Here is a 14,719-nt window from a genome sequence, read left to right as displayed (position 1 = left end):
TCATTTTAATTTCACATTTTATCGTGGTTTATTTTGTATTTTATACAAAATACTGTAGATTTTTGGTTATTTGCCATAAAAATTATAATCGGATTAACAGTATAGGCCAGAATTTTTTGTATCTTCTAATCCCTTATTGATAGCAACTGTAGCCTTTCACAGCCGCATACTCATTAACAACTCCTGAGAGACTACTACAGTCTCCTTTGGGAATAATTCAGACAGCAGCCAAGGAATGTTCAAGTGCTGGTGTCCGTATCAAACAGAGAATGTTCTCTGGATAAAGAATGTAAGACTTGTGAAGTGTGGCGTGCGTACAGCACATTGTAATCAGTAAGTGGATTCAGATAAGAAGTGGGCATTTGAAGTTACAGCTCTATTGTGCATCTCACCTCTTATGGAAAGGGTCCCAGAAACACCTCTCAGTTTTCAGAATCAAGCTCCACCCAAACCACCAACAAACTTCTGCCAAGTGAACAGAGGGAGGTCATGGAAGAAAGGTCAAACTCACAAGGGGCCTAGTACATAGCCTTCTGCAGATCTATAACTGGAAATCACCTTCTAGAGAAGAGAGAGGCTTATGTTGGACTGGATGTGACTGTGCAAATTAAAGTCAGCATGAAATGAAAATTCATTTTCTAAATGCATGTTATTAATCTTATTGTGAATGATTCATCCATGCATATGCTTTATATTTATTTTTACATTGTAATCTTTAATCAAAATATAATAACTCGATCTTCCAGTGAAATGACAGACTTCTTTCTCTCTGGTGACTTATGCAGGACTTAAATACCACAACCTTGCGTAGAGTTGAACGAAGTATCAAACGCATGTTCCCTATCTGTCACTCACTCGACGTTGTGTTGATGTTGTGACACTAGGGGTCACTCTTGGGAACCCCAAACACCTCTTCTTTTTTGAAAAAAGGCCAATGGGAATTGGCGAGTGGAATTTGCATGCCACTCCCCTGGACATACGGGTATAAAAGGAGCTGGTATGCAACCACTCACTCAGATTTTCTCTACAGAACCAAGTGGTTCTATTCATTGAAGCTGAATTCATCAGCGAGTTCATTCACCTCATCTGCTGGAATTTACGGCGCATTTCAGCGGCTTCTGCACCCTCTGCACCTGTGGAGTGCAGAGAACGCCCCTGGGTGCTTCGGCAGAACAACAAGAGAGTATATTCTAAAAAAAGAGTATATTTTCATTCTAGAGGCTTCGAATGGGCTTCCTCCTTCGGGAATGGTCGCCCAGTCCCAGGCCGACGCGGAAATGATGGACATACTTTCCCGGGCAGCCACGAGCGTCGGGCTAGAGTGGAACCCTCCACTCTCCCCTGAACCCTCGCGGCTCGACAATTGGTTCCTGGGCTCCTGGGCCCCAGTTCCTTTCTTTGCGGAAGTGCATGAGGAGCTGACAAGATCGTGGGAGGCACCTTTTACTGCCTGGTCCCAGTCTTTCAGCTCCCCCACTCTCACTACCCTTGATGGTGGAGCGGCCAGGGGGTATTCGGTGATCCCCCATGTGACTTTAATATAGTTACCTGTGAGAGCTATTCAAGCACCATTAGGGAGATATCACAGAGCTAAGGCTTACTCTATTTTTTGCTATTTTTGCTGTCTTAGTGACTTAATCTACCCCCTCTATGATTATAATAAACTATAATCCATTGTTTGTGAAATCGAATGCCCGACTGTTTAAACACACTGCCGTATTCCGGCCTGTTCAGAAGTAAAACTGGTTTTGTAAGAATTTGTAATGTAAGATTGCATCTATTGAATACCATTCTTATTGTATAGCCCATAGAAAGCACTCTGTAAGTGCAACAGGAGCACTAAAATCTATCGAGTATCCTGTGTAGAATAAAAAAACACATTAATATGTAAATGGCAAGGAACCATTTTTTGTTGATTCACTGAACTGCAGATACCCATGACATGATGTATCAAACTAGATTAATTTAAATAGACAGGTTAATTTGCCTTTTTAGTTTGATAGTAGCACATCTTAAAATTTTATCCAGGTTAAGATTAATCCAAGAATATACTGTAATTTGTTAATGAACCTATAATAGTTGCCACTGTATTTAATGACTAACACACTTGTTGAGGTCAGAACCATGTGGTTATTTAAGATGATTCCAATAAATGCCCCACCTACTACAAATGCAAACTAGCCAGACACTCACATATCTACAAAGTCTGTTGGCATTCCTGTGTAAATGTGTTGATTTATAGGCTAGGTTCCTTTTACAACTGTAATATGCAGTATGTTTCCTTAAGTTTTGACATTGATGAAAAATGTCTCGTCATTTTTAACGGATTGATCATTTGGTGATAGATTTTGATGAGTCATTTGAAAATATTTGAAACTGTACCATATTTCCTTAGTGATATGTATAGCCATGCTAATTTGTAGCTTTTATATTTGACAAACGTTGTTTAATGTAAACAATAACCCCTTTATCATTTAGCCCATTTTCTTAATCTTTCCAAATAGACACTCACACAAAGCCTACTATATACAGTATCTTGAACCAACACTGCAACCAGTTAAAGAAAAATTTTAGTGCAACATCAAACACTGTCAAAAGAGGCACTCCCTTAAATTTCAGCTTGTGAACAGAGGGAGGTCAAGGGAGAAAGGTCAAACTCACAAGGGGCCTGGTGCATAGCCTTCTGCAGATCTATAACTGGAACAATAAACTTTTTAACATTTTTTAACATCAGAGATCGTTTCTGGAGTGGCACTTGCACTTGTTCTAATCGTGATGGATTTTACCTTTAACAAATGCTCTGGATGAGGTCAAATAGTGCTGTGATGTCATATACTGTAGATTTGTGTCTCAGAGTGAACATGATTGTTTCCTGGTTTCCAAAGGACCAGAACCCATGCCTCAGAGATTGTTTGCACAACACATAATCAGTAGCGCCACAGAGAAACATGAACAAGATTGAACTGATGCAAAAATGGGGTCACTTTCAGGGTACTTGAACACTTGGAAGCAGCATGCTGATTTCCAGTGTGATCATGTTGAAAATGCTGTGCATTGCAGTGATTTTACAATGGATAAGGGGTATTTATAAGGATGAGCAACATGAAAAAACCCTTTAACCGTGGTAAAATTACTGTAACACACAGCCTTGAGTGGTGTATTGCTTTGATAAAACTATGGCAACAGCAATGTGTAAGTGTAAAAATACAATAAATAGGATTTATTGATCAGATTAATAATCAGAATAAACAGTTATTTTGCCAAATAAATATTGTTCATTAGCCAAACAGTAGGCTGTTTACAGTTGCTAAGCAGCGATGAAACATGCTAGGGATAGTTCACCCAAAAGTGAAAATTCTGTCATCATTTACTCACCTTCATGCCATCCCAGATGTGTATGACTTTCTTTCTTCTTCAAAACACAAATGAAGATTTTTAGAAGAATATCTCAGCTCTGTTGGTCCTCACAATGCAAGGGATTGGTGGCCAGAACTCAGAAGGTCCAAAAAGCACATAAAGGCAACATTGAAGTAATCCATAAGAGTCCATTGGTTAAATCCACGTCTTCTGAAGTGATCTGATCGGTGTAGGTGAGAAACAGATCAATATTTAAAGGAATAGTTGACCCAAAAATGAAAATTTGCTGTTAATTTACTCACCCTCAGGCCATCCAAGATGTATCTTAGTTTCTTTCTTCATCAAAACAGAATTTATGACTTTTAGGATTTCATTTCAGGCCTCCTCCTCTAAACAATGCAAGTGAATATACTCCATTTGACGGTCCAAAATGCATATTTAGGATGCATCAAAATAATCCACACAACTCCAGTTGACAGATAAAGTTCTTCTGAACCCAAACGATTGATTATTTTTAGAAACAAAACAATACTTATATACTTTTTAACTACAAATGTTTGCTTCCATACATCTCTGTGATGTGTGCTCATGAGAGGGATGAAGTAAGCTCGTTGGTAAGGTCACGCGTGGAGGAGGAGGCAGGAAGCGCGTCATTGTTTACAGGAGGAGCGCTGTACAAAAGTTTAATTGTCTTTGCTTTAAATTTGTATTTGTATAAGTGTATTGTTCAAAATGGTAGTTTGGTGTGTGTATCCTGGATGCTTCAACCTTCAGAAACCCCAAAGTCATACACATCTGCGATGGCATGAGGGTGAGTAAATGATGAGAGAATTTTCATTTTTGGGTGAACTATCCCTTTGATATAGAACTAAATTGATGTGCGTTCACAGGTGTGTGTACCCTATAACAGCTGGACGGCTTGGAACTCGACTCATTAGAACTCAAATTTAATATGAAAACAAAGTGGCTTTCTGATATGATCTGGCCTTATCTGCCTTATCCCTAGCTTTGCCTTGTTCTCTCATTAGCATAGTATAGTAAACACTCACACTCGTAATTGACATTTCTGGCTTATGGCAGATTAGAGCAGAGGTAAAGTACAGTATGCCTTTGTAACACATCATGAAAGAATGCTGCACTGTCAATGGCATAAGGCCCCATCTGAAATCACCCACGCAACAAGGTTTAAAGAGTGACATTAATTGCGCTATATTTGGAGCGAGTGTGTCCTTTACTGGGAGCTAACATAGGGATAGTTGAAATGGTCAGGAGCTGGAATGACAGGGCTCTCACCGCAGCTGTCCATTCCTTCAGTCAGACTTTTGAACCCTTGACTGCACCTCCTCTGCCCACCTCCCTTTAAATCACTCTGTCACTGCTCATCTCCTCAATGCAAGGTGCACAGAGATCAGGTCCTACCCTGACCCCATGACCCCCATCCCCCCAACAATCTCTCTCTGCCTCTCTTATAGGGGAGAATGGGACTAGTCGTCACACTTTTTACTCCAGTGAATGTTTCTCAGGATAGGTTTATTATTGAAAGTCAGTTTCTATATAGCCATGTACCTTAAAGTCTTCATCACCAAAAAGCTTTTGAACATTCAAAATCATTGCCCACAAAAAAAATATATACTCTTTATTGAACACAAGTTCACATCTTGTAACAGCATGCCCCATCACACTATATGGGTGAGTAAAACAAGAGTAAAAAAATTCTAAAACACAAAACAGCAAATAGTAATAATAATAATAATAATAATAATAATAATAATTAAAAGGTAAAGTACAGAAATATAAAATTATTGTTTTGGATAGAAAATATTGTAATTAATAAATTATAGAAGTTTATAACATTTAAAACACATGTGACAACTTGCCCCTACACAGTGTCTCGTTCTCTCCTTTCAGGGAACCAAGGTTACAAGTAACCGAGACCTTCCTTTTCAAGAAGGTAACTTCGAAGCTGCGTTAGAAGCTGATGCTTTGGAAGCCTTATACAATAAGACATACAGTAGCACACATGTACAATGCCTACTAGCCATTACAGGGTATGAATGAATGAATGGACGTTACATTTATATAGCGCTTTTCTGACACTACACTCAAAGTGCTTTACACAGTGAACATGGGACTCTCCTCAACCACAACCAGTGTGCAGCATCCAGTTTATGATGTTTCTGACCAACTACTCTGTTCTTTATCATCTCACATCAGCCTTCACTTGTCTGTCTAATGAGAAGTCAAATTAAAAAAGTATAAATCAACCTGTATGTGTACACCTGCAATGTACATATTAAATGTAAAATGTTGCCAGGATTGAACAGTATATTTTTTATGAAAAAAATAAAATAAAATCCTGTACACAGTAAAATAACAGTATAGCACTGCATTGTAGGTTATGATGGTAAAATTCCCATAAGCCTTTGTGCTTGAATAAGTATGTATGCTTTGGAAATGCATTGGGGCTACGAAAATTGAAAAAATAAATACATTAAAAAAAAAAAAAAAAGCATGTACTAAAGTTTTTATTCATACTTAATAGAAGTCTTAGTTCCCTATCTGTCACTCACTCGACGTTGTGTCGATGTAGTGACACTAGGGGTCACTCTTGGGAGCCCGAGACACCTCTGGTCTTTGATAAAAGGCCAATGAAAATTGGCGAGTGGTATTTGCATGCCACTCCCCCGGACATACAGGTATAAAAGGAGCTGGTGTGCAACCACTCATTCAGATTTTCTCTTTGGAGCCGAACGGTCATGCTCATCGAGCTGAATTCTACTGTTCATTCATCTCTGCTGGATCTGACGGCACATTTCAGCGGCTTCTCCCTCCTCTGCACTGGTGCACTGTAGAGAACGCCCCTGGGCGCTTTGGCAGAAAACAAGAGAGTATATTTTCTGAAAGAGCTTTTTTCTCCTCTAAAAGATTATATATTTCTCTAAAAGAGCGGCACACACGGAACGTCTTTTTAAAGATGCGTCTTTTTAAAGATGCCTTTCAGATTGTGTGTTATTCCTGGTTGCGGTCATTATCTCTCAACTTCGGATGGTCATGATCGCTGTCTTTCGTGTCTGGGCACGACCCACATGGAGGCAGCGTTTGTGGATGGTTCATGTTCTCATTGCGAGAACATGACCATGGCAACATTGCGGTCACAAAAGCAAGCCACCCCAGCGGCTCCCCGCCTCGGTCCTTCTACCTACGGGTATGAGGCCAGCGCGGCCAGCACTGGGGGCGATTTGGGGACTCCAATGGGATCGTCTCCACCAGGTATCCCCCCGCGGACCTCCCATTCCCCAGCACGCTCGTCTGCCCCAATCGGGCTTCCGGATGAGTCCGCCGGCTCGTCTCACGGTGAGTCTGGCTTCTTGTTCGGAGCCCGTGAAAATGATGTGCTCTCGAGCGCAGCATTGGAGAGCGGGCTTGTCCAGTTGGACGCAGAAGCCTCAGCAGCTTGCCCAGTCACAGGCCGATGCCGAGATGACGGACATGCTTTCCCGGGCGGCCGCGATTGTCGGGTTAGAGTGGAACCCTCCGCTCTCCCCTGAACCCTTGCGGCTTGATGATTGGTTCCTGGGCTCGCAGCGCCGCTCAAAGCAGCCACGCCCCGCTCCAGTGCCATTCTTCCCGGAAGTGCACGAGGAGCTGACGAAATGTGGGAGGCACCTTTTACTGCCCGGCCCTTATTCCGCAGTTCCTCCGCTCTCACTATCCTCGATGGCGGGGCGGCCAGGGGCTATACGGCGATTCCCCCGGTGGATAAGGCGCTCACGGTGCACCTATGCCCGCAGAGCGCCGCCACCTGGCGCAGACGCCCTAAGCTCCCGTCCAAGCCCTGTAGGCTCACGTCGTCCCTGACGGCTAAAGCCTACAGCACTGCTTGACAAGCCACCTCTGCCCTGCACGCCATGGCTCTCCTGCAGGCCCACCAAGCCAAGGCATTGAAAGAACTGCACAAGGGTAGTTCTGCCCCAGATTTGATGCAGGAACTGCGATCGGCGACCAACCTCGCTCTCTGAGCGACAGAGGTCACGGCGCGGTCTCTCCGGCGGACGATGGCCACACTAGTGGTCCAGGAGCGCCATCTTTGGCTCAACCTGGTCGAGATGGGCGAGGCCGACAAGATACGGTTCCTTGCTGCCCCCATTTCCCAGGCTGGCCTATTCGGCGACACCGTCGAGGACTTTGCCCAGCATTTCTCGGCGGTGAAGCAGCAGACGGTGGCAATCCAGCACATCCTGCCCCGGCGCGGCTCAAGATCCCGCACCCCATCTGCTCGTCACCAAGGGCGTCCCACTGCGGTGACTGCACCGGCTCCACCGCAGCCCGCCCCTTCGGCCCGGCCCCGGCGTGGAGCCCACCGCAGGAAGCAGACGCCACCCGTCTCACAGCCGGCGCCTAAGAACCCACGGAGGTCCTCAAAGCGCCCTGAGACGGGCAACCCAGGGACGAGAGAACCCACTCACTTGGAGCTGGTAAAAAGACCACTCCATCCCCCGGTGGAGGGCCGGATGAAAATCTTTTGTTACCTTTTTGTTTGATTTCGCCGCATGCCCAAGTGGTTGTGGTACCCAACAGTTCAGCAAAAGAGCGGCTTCTTTCCTGCCTGGGTCACATACCCGGTGTGTACGGTCGTCACCACGACTACCGTCCACGTGTTTTTTCTTGCAGGATCAGCGCTCCAGTGGTGGCCTTTCCGCCCCTGAGCTCCCAGCTGTGGCACACAGCCGCCCCCGATGTGGCAGTCTCCACGGGTTACGAGGACAGGCCTCTTCCTTCCCCGTCCCAGGCTGTTCCGGGGGTGGTCACAAGGAGCCAGGTAAGTGCTTCGATGTCCCTAGACTCAGCACGGCCACAACATGGTGTGGCACCTCGAGCTCCGCCCCGCCGCAAGGCCCCACCTGCCGGTACGTCCGACGAACAGGGTTCAAAACAGTGTTACTATGAATGCAAACTTTAATACAGTGAAAAAGACACATAAATATATATAAATAAATAAACATTTCCAACATTCTTTTGAATGTTCATGTACTAAAATAAAATATTTAATGTCATAAGTGTACCTTCATTAACTATTAGTATTATTTTGAATGGCCATGGAAAATGAAGCAATGTGATAACAATTTTACCTGGTCGCAAAAAGTAGTCCGTTAATTTACCTGATGAACTTTCACCTTTTGCTGACCCTTTATGCTTCGCAGAGCTAATGTGTGCTTCTAAATCACTTGCACCTTTATTAGCAACTGACACATAAGTGCCAGCTTTACATGTCATACATTCTGCTTCCCACGGATCTCGACCTGGACGAAAGCATGGGAATTTTGCGCAAATCTTTTGTAAATTTGCACTTTCGTTAGGGCATTGTTTCCACTCAGCTGGCATTTGCTGCTACTGTCAAGCAACTGTTTGATGCCGAACACAACAGCGCTTCGCACGTTCGTGGAGAATTTGGCCAATAGTTGCTGCAAGCCTCTTATAATTGACCAGTTGGTGTGCGTGAAGGCGAGACTTACAAAGACGGGTTAAAGCAATGCAAATATGCATGCACACACAATGAAGCATTAGACCAGATGCACATCATAATGCAACTAAAGCCAAATCCCTGACATTTTCGCAAATTTAGAAATCCCGGCCGGATGCTTTTTTAAGGTCCGAAAAAGAGGACATGTCCGGGAAAAAGAGGACGTATGGTCACCCAACGTTAGCAGCAGTGCAGAAATTACTTTTAACATGGGGGCGATGAGGAAACATTTAGAAAATCCATTTTAAGTGACTACTACTAACAGAAACACATGTTGTAATACTAATATGTCATGCTTGGGTGGGGACAAAAAGTAAACAGGACTTACGGTGCTGCCTTGCTGCCGTCTTGACAAAGTGCTCTGGGATGCTTTTGCTTCAAGTGTTCGTTCATGGCGGTTGTACTGCTGTGATAAGCCATTTCCAATTTGCATAGCTTACACAGCATAACATTGTTGGGTCTCTGGCTAAAATAATCCCAAGCTTTAGATGACTGTGGGTGAGTTTTTTTTAGCTGCAGCTTGTTCTTTGGGGGAATCCATGCTTAAACCGGGCGCTACCATTTTAATTACTCCATTGCGACGCGCCGACGCATGTTATGCAAATCGACGTATTTCTGTAATCGATTACGTCGATTACGTCGATGAATCGTCCCAGCCCTATGACACACATGGTTTTAAAGCAGCTTTACAGAAAATTATGCATAAACAAAAATTATGCTGTTTTGTCTTAAAGTCCTCATTGTGTGGTTTTAATGAATAAAGTATTACATTAATAACCGTAGTTTATCTGAATGCAATCTGTTACATGTACAAACAATGGTAGAGCTTTAGTGTCAGCCACCCTCATGTCAGGAGTAATTGAGTTGTGTCTCTTAAATGCGGATGAAAAGATTTCATAATCCTTCTCATGTCATAAGAGAGGCCTCTAGATCTTGTTTAAATGGCTTGTGCCGATTTTGAACCCATGTGATTCTATTGCGACACTTTTTTTTGGAGTTGAATTTCACATGACAACATGACAGTTCTTATTATACATTTTGATGCCTCATCATGTTGTTATAAAGTCTTCTTTTAAGGTAACAAGTAGGGCCCAGTATGTTTTTTTCATAAATGCATTGCACAGGTTCCATAATCTAATCCACAAGAGGACCGGATATAATTACATAACTCTGTCACAACTTCAGAAGATGAGGTTTTTCCATCCTCTTGACAATCAAATAAATACCTCTTCAGTAGTTCGCAAGTTAATGTAATCCTGCTTAGAGGATAGTTTAAACGTGTGTGGCTTGCTGTCCTGGGCAAACTGCTCATGGCTCGAGGCTTGACCTGAGCATGAATACCCCCCCCCCCAGATTTAGATTAGTTATTAGTATAGATAGGAGGAGAAAGGGGAGATGGAGGGATGCCATGTAGATTTAAGCAACTGTTTATATACGCTTACTCTGGTGATGTGATTGGTCGGATTAAATGACTTTGCTCCTCCCGAACCTAGTTTATAAAACTCCATTTAAGTAGTTCGCAAGTTAATGTAATCCTGTTTAGATGATAGTATAAACATGTGTCGCTTGCTGTCCTGGGCGAAGGGCTCGATGCTCGAGGCTTGACCTGAGCTCGAATACCATGAGACAGCAAGCTGTTGTCTACGGATCCTTGTGTTTGAGATGAGATGAAATATATTGAGAAGTCTCTGGTGCCCCCCAAAAGAATATAAAAATTAGTTGCGGGGGGGGGGGGGGGGGGGGTCGCTTGCTTATCTTGTGTGAGGTGGGCAGATGTGCCAAAGAAGACTTCCCATTCTGCTTTGACTTGGCAGAATGGGAAAGGCCCTCGATGGGGGGGGGGGGGGTGTCATCCCAAGCCACGAACGAGGGAGCCCATGATACAAATGCATGAGAATGGCTCACGCTGCGTTCGGACAGGGAATCACTTACAGCAGATCGAACGGGGAGAGCTCTTGGCATGATTGTTTTGGAGGTGTCTGCAACGCCCTACCATGGGGGTCACACCCACGGTCTGGCAGGATCCTGAAAAGAGGCGACTTGCACCCCTCCAGACGCAATGTGGGTGCCCTCACTGCATCCGAAATTAGGGAGTCCTCGCTGTGCTTCGAAGGGGGAGCCCATGATACAAATTAGCATGAGTTAGCTTGCACATATTCAAACGGGTGAACCCCATGATCGTGAATAAATTGTGGTTAGCTAATGAGGGCTTGTTGAGCGTTTTTGTTGTGAAGATGGTTGGTACGAATGTAGCTAAGGTAAGCGTCGGATGACCAACGGCCTAGTAAACAAAATTTGATGCTCGGGCAGGCCTTTTTGGGCTGCAGTGGTTGTGGCACTGATGGGGAAGGAATGGCTTGAATATCGTTTTTATGAGATGCCGGATTTAAACAGAACAGATTTTAGATGTTTTTGGATTGAGAATCGGGAAACTGCTTGGTTTTTGTTGTCTACAAAGAGTGCGTAAAGAGGGTTTTTGGATTGTGAACCTCTGTAGTGGAGGTAAAGTGCTAGTAATTGAAAGGGCTGGATGGGAGTGGGCAGGTTGAAAATGAAAACTTGATGCCTTCTTTTGGTCTGATCTGTTTTACTCTGTTTGATAAGGTATCTGATTGTCTCATGGTCTATGATGTGGTGGTCCGAAATGGTGGGATGGATTCTTGGGTCAAATTTTTCCATGGTAGTGCATTCTGAACATCGAAGGAAGCCGAAGAAGGCAGGGATGGACATTGCGTCTAGTGTTTTTGAGGTGTTTGGAGATATGTAGCCTTGGTGGAGGGTATTTGGACATTAGATGAGCAGGTCGATGATGAGTAGCCTAGTATCAGTTCCGGTGGTTTGGGACTGTGAATGCCCTTGACAAGGAGTGAGATCTGGGGATGGCTTATTTTTTCCAAAAATTAATTTGTGGAAGAAATGGATGCTTAGGTACTCTTTAATAGTACCGGGGTGAAGGTTTTTGGTTTTGTTGAGTTGTGAGGTAAAGGAGGATACAGAGAGGAGAGAAAAATCCAGAAATGGCAGGCTGTACTTTAGGTGGAAATCTTTGAAGCATTTCCAAGCTGTCCGATATGTTTGTAGGGTTCGGGGGGAAATGGCTTGAAGAATGGAGTCCTGGGGGGCGTGGAGGAGTCTGGGATGGTGATTTCTAGGAATTTCAGTTCTGGACGGGGAGGAACTGGGGTTGGTGTCAGGTTTTCTTTTAGGGCCAAGACTCTGGATCTCTGGAGGAAAACGAGAAAGAGTCAGCAATTTGGATTTTTGAGCCTGGAATGTTTTCTGCTTTAATTATGGTTAGCTGAGGAGGGATTTGGGACGAAGTAGGAGAGATTAAAATGGTAGAAGGGAGGGGGATAAAGTGAAGAGGGAAATGGGACTGGAGTGGGGTTCACCAGCAGAGGCAACCTCACGTGGGAATCCACTGTAGTGGCCCATGGATAGGAAGGGGTAGAGGGATGGATGTTAGCAGAGAGAATAGGTTGCGTGGAAAAACTAAGGCATCTGGAACGTATGTCAGGAAATGGCATTTGTGATATGAACAGGCTGAGTCCTCAGGTGCGGGATCACATGGCGTTCAATGGGAGAACATATGATTTGTGTGAGAATGTTTATACTGAATTTACTGAGCTCAATTGAAGCTACGAGCGGTTGGATCCGCAAGCGTGACCTGCATGGCATACGATGGTAGGATGAATGGGATGAATCCTCGAGCACAGTGTTTAACAGGAAGAGCCCTTGCTTTCGTGTTATATGTTTACACTGCAAATAAGCAAAAAATTCACTCAACGTGAGGGCATATGTTAGGCTATGTTCGAATTAAATTGATTGGTGCAAAGATGCAGGCTTATGGTGAGCTGTTTAGGTAAGACCTGCAACAGCCAGATTGTTGTCAGTTGCTAGGTGGGTGATTGGTATGAGTGGCATAATATGGGTTACAGAGCAATGGAGGCTGAGACACATGGTCTAAAAGACGTGCTGCGGTTGTGGCACATGACCAGTTGCGGTACTTGGAAAGCACGTGCGCTGTTTGCAGTGTAGTTGGGGTTTGTTGCATGGCCGGAAAGACGCTACAGTTGTGGCGCTTGGACAGCGGGTTGCACTGTTCACGGTGTAGTGGGAGGTTTAGTTGTACGGCCCGAAAGATGCCACAGTTGCGGCACCTGGGCAGCACATTTGTGCTGCTTAGGGCTATGTTGAGCTAATAGAAAACATGGTAATGTGGAAAACATAGCATCTGCGGATGCCTGAACCTAATTGTTTGCAAGATTAAATGTCAGGAACATGAAAAACGATGTCAGGAAACATGTTTGCATGAGCATATGAACGACATCATTTAAAGTTGGTTTGTCATGAAATTAGAAGGCACCTGGATCTGGAGTGTCCAGATGAATAGCATGGTCTGATGTTTATTAACTTAAGCGTATAGTTTGGAGCTTTGTAGATTTGTTTCCCAATGTAATGCGAGTCATTTCATGACTCTGTATAAATGACATGGGGTGACTCGTCTCATTTGACAAGGATGTATGAAATCGTGGGAGTTTGTGCCTGAGAGTTGGATTTAATAAATACTATAAGAGCACTGTTTGCATAGTGTGGTGAATAAAACAACTTGTTTATATTGATGACTTGTAATAATTCTACAGATACTGAAAAATTGGAGTATAAAGCAAGGGGCCAAGCAGAGTCATTAGGCATTGATTAAAACCTGTTACTTTAAGCTTGGGTGGAGCGTAAAATTATGGCAGATGTGGCACGCTTTTAAAATCATGCAGCAATTAAGTTGTATGGTCAAGCTTGTAAATAAATTTGTGATCCAAAGATTCGGGCAAATGTAGAGAAGACTGTCTGTAAAATAAAGTGATAGATTGATTTACCTGCATGAAGCGTTTGTCCTGACGGGAGGAGGGAAAAACATGTTATAGTGTAGAGCTGAGTGGAGGTTTGTAGCAGCGCTTGATTCGTGTTGTCGAGGCTGCACGGCGAAGCGAGCTCGAATGCGGAGAGGAGGCGAGTTTGTGGAATGATTATGAATGGGTTGGGACGCGGCCCGTGATCCGTCTCTTGCGGAGCCGAATTGGCTCATGTCTGCTCTGACAGAGTCTGTGTAAAACTGCGGTGTGCTGTGTGATGGTCAGAGTGAGTGCTGGGCTGTTTCACATGTATACGGTGCCGAAGCAGCCAGTTTGCAGAAGCAACTTCACACTATAAACTGCTTTGGTGAATGGAGCATAGAAAGAAAGAGCAAAAATGTAACACTTACCTTGGTGGCAGTCAGTACTGCTAAAACAAATGAGCTGCTGTGGTAGCTTCTGTTGAATGATGAGATTGTGTGAATGGAAGAGCTTTTTTGCTGAAGGTGAATGCTTTACAGCGAAGTTGCATCCGATGGTCCAAGTTGCTTGCATGGGTCTGTTCGTGGGCAATGGGCGGGGCCGAATGCCGGAAGACTTGACGCCATGTAGAGGTAAGCAGCTGTTTATATAAGCTTACTCTGGTGATGTGATTGGTCGGATTAAATGACCTTGCTCCTCCCAAACCTAGTTTATAAAACTCCATTTAATATTGAAGGTTATGAGGGTGTAATGCTCCAAAGGATTTGAACAGACAGTCTGCCATGCCCCCCATCTGCCTTTATATGCCTTATGGTGCCAGAATATGCCCAGGATTATCAAGAAACCCCCAAAACAATGAAACATATTATTCTTAAAAAAAAACATTGAAGGGAAGGGCAGGGGTTCATGATTACAGTATATCGAACCCTTAAAGCAATATTTGTGTTGATTACCACAACAAAATTATTTTGACTCATCCCTCCTTTTCTTTAAAAAAAGCAAAAAGGTT

At 43.9% G+C, this 14,719-nt stretch overlaps 1 protein-coding gene across 1 annotated transcript in view; it reads left to right on the top strand.

The window, feature by feature from the left end:
* The window catches only part of jph1a (junctophilin 1a), a 57,268-nt gene that overhangs the window by 28,930 nt on the left and 13,619 nt on the right, over nt 1–14,719 (top strand). The window lies entirely within an intron of this gene.

This window comes from Myxocyprinus asiaticus, chromosome 44 (assembly GCF_019703515.2).
Source record: "Myxocyprinus asiaticus isolate MX2 ecotype Aquarium Trade chromosome 44, UBuf_Myxa_2, whole genome shotgun sequence".
In the NCBI taxonomy this organism is placed as follows: domain Eukaryota; kingdom Metazoa; phylum Chordata; class Actinopteri; order Cypriniformes; family Catostomidae; genus Myxocyprinus; species Myxocyprinus asiaticus.
This window is presented reverse-complemented; position numbering and strand designations above follow the sequence as displayed.